This window comes from Leptonychotes weddellii, chromosome 7 (genome assembly GCF_054177405.1).
Source record: "Leptonychotes weddellii isolate Sample4059 chromosome 7, ASM5417740v2, whole genome shotgun sequence".
Classification (NCBI taxonomy): domain Eukaryota; kingdom Metazoa; phylum Chordata; class Mammalia; order Carnivora; family Phocidae; genus Leptonychotes; species Leptonychotes weddellii.
Window position 1 is genome coordinate 106324158 of NC_138375.1, and position 4192 is coordinate 106328349.

Consider the following 4192-nt stretch of genomic DNA (forward strand, 5'->3'; position numbering starts at 1 on the left):
CCTTTTTATTCTTCATCTAATGATGCAGCCTGGTCTTGAGAATTCTTATGATCTCTATTGCTCATCCAAGGATGACAGAAGCACGCACAATGAATTTCTCACTTCCCTCCTTTACCTTTCGTATCATACGTGATTTCCATCCCAGTGCAAGCAGGGGCTCTGAGCAGTGTCCCCCCCATTTCCTCTACCCCGTCGCTCTCACACAGCCATGAACAGCTCTGAATTCTCCGCACAGCATCATCGGTTCTCCGTGAATAAGATCATCTTTTTTTTTTCCCCACCCCTCCACGGTGACTCTTGTGTCTGCTGTGGGCACTTTCCCATGGAGGGGGGCGGGCAGTATTTTTGACTGGTTGAGTGTTTGAAGTAACATTTATCACACATGAACTGTGTTCCAGGCACACTCTGAGAGTTTGAACAGGTGATCTCATTTGCTGCTCACAACACCCTGATGTGGGGGGTCCTGGTAGTAAACCCACTGTACAGAGGAGGAAGCTGAGGCACAAGAAGTCCAAAGACAAAGCCCTCTAAGTGTCTAGATTCTAGAGCCTCTCTTAACCATTGGGACTCACTGGCTTGAGGTTGTCTGGAAACTTCTATGTGAAAGTTGGACAGTGTTGAGAGTAATATCTGGCTTTTGAAGTTTTCACCCCAAAGGGCTCTAGAGAATCAAGGTGGACAATAACCTTGGAAGGGTCAAGCCATGCAATAACAATAACTATAGGGTTTACAGAACAGCCACAGAGCATATGAGATTACCACAAAAGGACACAAAGCAGGGCCCAGGAATGGTAGTGGGAAATGCCCCTGCTCTTGCCTCCACTGGTCATGGCCTATGAGACCTTCTCCTAGTCATCTGCATCGTCCCTTCACTTCTCTGTCACCGTGGCCATCCAGAGATTGGTAGTGGGCCCTTAGGACGGCAGTTCTCAAAGTTTCACATAGGTCAGTGTCACTTGGGGAGCTTATCTAACGTGCAGATTTTGGAAATTCTGATTCAAGAGGCCTGGGAGAGAGACTCACTGTTTTTCATTCTTAACTAAGCACCTCAGAAGATCCTAATGCAAGAAGCCTCCAAGCCACTATTTAAAGTAACCACTGCTTCTTGGGATTACAGCATTAGGAAAAGAAAACAAGAAGCCTAGTTGTCTGTGGCCTAGCTTTGCCTCGAGCACTCTCTCAAGGATGGCTGGGAGCCCAGCATCACTTGGTTGGTTGTTGCTCTTTGGTCTTTACCTCTGCCGCTGGGGAGGAGGCAGCTGAGTAGCTCTTCGTCTGGATCTGCTGTGCTTATTGTAGGAGCTCAGTAATATTTGTTATTATTTTTTTAACCTTCTGGACTAGAATCAAGATTTTTATCTTCTGGTCTGAGATCTCCTACCAGGAGCTTTCTAACCTTTGAATCCCCATTTAGACCCACTGAAATGGCCAGGAAAGAAACACTGCACTAAAGAAAGACGGCTGCCTGTTTAGGTGTGGACAGACCTGAAGTTGCCTCAAAACTCGTTTCCTCTGATTAGATTATGCTGGAAACCTCACCTCTCACAGGAGTCTTTTTTCCCATCCCAGATATGATCTCCTGCCAGGCACTCCCGATTGTTGCACTCATTTTACGGCCAACATATCAGTGTCTCGTTGTCTTTAATCACCATCTCCATTGGGTTAGTAATAAATCTCTGAGCAGGTTCTGCAATTAGTTATTTGGTTTTTCTTGGTCTCTAGCATGCGTCTAAAACCAGGATTCTTCTGATGTCCACACAGGCTATAGGCTCGAGTAGGTCAGGAAACGTCTGTCTCGAGAGGCTAGCACAGTGCCTGAAATACACAAGGTGTTCAGTAAATGCGTATGGATTAAGTGATTGTAATTTTACAAATCCACAGGTTTGGTTGGTTTTTTTCTATGCTTTCCCTTTCCTTCACATTTTTATTTAAATTCTAGTTAGTTAGCATACAGTACAATATTGGTTTTGGGAGTAGAATTCAGTAATTCACCACGTAAAAATAACACCCAGTGCTCAACAGGACAAGTGCCGTCCTCAATACCCACCACCCATTTAGGCCATCCCCCACCCACCTCCCTCCATCGCCCCTCAGTTTGTTCTCTATCGTTAAGAGTCTCTTATGGTTTGTTTCCCTCCCTCTCTCTTTTTTCCCCCTTTCTCATATGTTCATCTGTTTTGTTTCTTAAATTCCACATATGAGTGAAATCATGTGGTATTTGTCTTTCTCTGACTTATTTCTCTTAGCATAATACACTCTAGCTCCACCCATGTTGTTGCAAATGGCAAGATTTCATTCTTTTTGATGGCTGAGTAATATTCCAGTGTGTGTGTGTGTGTGTGTGTCTATACCCCATATCTTCTTTATCCAGTCCTCAGTCGGTGGACATTTGGCCTCTTTCCATGGTTTGGCTATTGAAGGTAACGGTGCTATAAACATCAGGGTGCACAGACCCCTTCAAATCTGTATTTTTGTATCCTTGGGGTAAATACCTAGTAGTGCAATTGCTGGATTATAGGTAGTTCTATTTTTAACTTTTTGAGGAACCTCCATACTGTTCTCCAGGGTGGCTGCACCAATTTGCATTCCCACGTAGGTTTTTGTTTTTGTTTTTTTGAGGCAGCTGTCCCCAGACGAGACTCTGGGGCTGGATAGGTAAACATCCAAATAAAATGTCATGCTTCTTGGACAAAAATGAGAAAATTTAGCACATTGTTTTAGTTTTGTCATAAAGCTAAATTCATTTAGTGTAGAAATACTGCCTATTCTGAGCCTGTGTTCTTCCTAATTTGGGAGTATTAAAATTACCCTTTTGTGAGGTGACAATAATAGATGTCATTGTATTGACTAAACTGACTCCCACCCCATTCTTTTGAGGAGGCTCCTACATCCCTTGCCTAGATGATTTGCCTAGGTGACTCCAGGTAACTCCAGAAGTAGCCTGCCTGAGCCCACTCTTCCCCCTTATCTATCAGGACTTCTCATGACAAACCAGGGAAGCTGATTCTAGCTTTTGCTAGTGTGAGGTATTTCCTCAAATACAGAAAGAATATTTAAAAGATGATGGGTCTAAATGCAGGGTGCTCTCCTGAGTTGGATCCTGGAGCAGAAAAAGAGCACCGGTGGAAAAACTGGTAAAATTCTAATAAAGTTTGTAGTGTAGTTAATGGCAGTCTACCAGTATTAATGTCTTTGTTGTGCCAGATGTACCATGGTTATGTAAGATGTTAATAGGAGAAACTGGGTGAAGAATATAAGAAGTCTCTGTACTATTTTTGTAACTTTTCTAAGAATTTAAAATTATTCCAAAATAAAAAGTTTATTTAAAAAAAAGATAAATGCTCACAGTCTTGGGTGCTGAGCAATTCACTTGGCCAGAGCTACCTTTTTTAAAAATGTAAATCAGAGCATATCAGTATCCTTCTTAAACTCTCTCAGTGGCTTCCCATTGCTCTATGAATAAAAATCCAAATCCAGGCCCTGCTTATTTCTCCTACCTCACCTCCTCTCTGTCTACTCCGTCTTTGACCACTTTATTCTATTCACACTGGCCTTCCTCCAGTTTCTCCATGAGGCTGTGCTTGTCCCCGCTTTAGGCCTTTGCCCTGGCTTCTGTCTTGGATGCTCTTCCTCCAGGTCTTTACATGGCTGGCTTGTCTTGATATTTGGGTGCCTTTGCTGCCCACCCACTCTAAAGTAGCTTCCCTGCCTATCCTCTCCTTCATTTCACTCTGCTCTGTGTTCTTCACAACACTTAACACCATCTGTCAAATCATTTAAATGATTTCTTTGCTTATTATTTGTTTATTGTCTTCTCCTCCCCCTGGGATGTCAGAGGTTTATTGTTCATCACTGTATCTCTATAACCTAGAGCAATGTCTGACATATAACAGGGGCTCTGGAATTATTTGCTGTGTGAATGAAAGAAGGCACATTTCATCCCGGAAGCCTTCATGACTCCTGGTCAGGCATAAGAACCCTCCATTCAGCTTCCATGGCCTCTGGCACTTCTCTTTCCCACAGCTCTTGCCCCAGTGGGTTGTAACTGTCCACCGACCCATTTGTCTCTTCACTAGGGCCCTGAGCTCTGATGGGTAGAATGATGTTACTACTTTTTTACTCTTAGAGATGGCATAATGCCTGGGACAACACTGACATGACACCCAACAGTGGTAAAACTCATTAGGGCCCC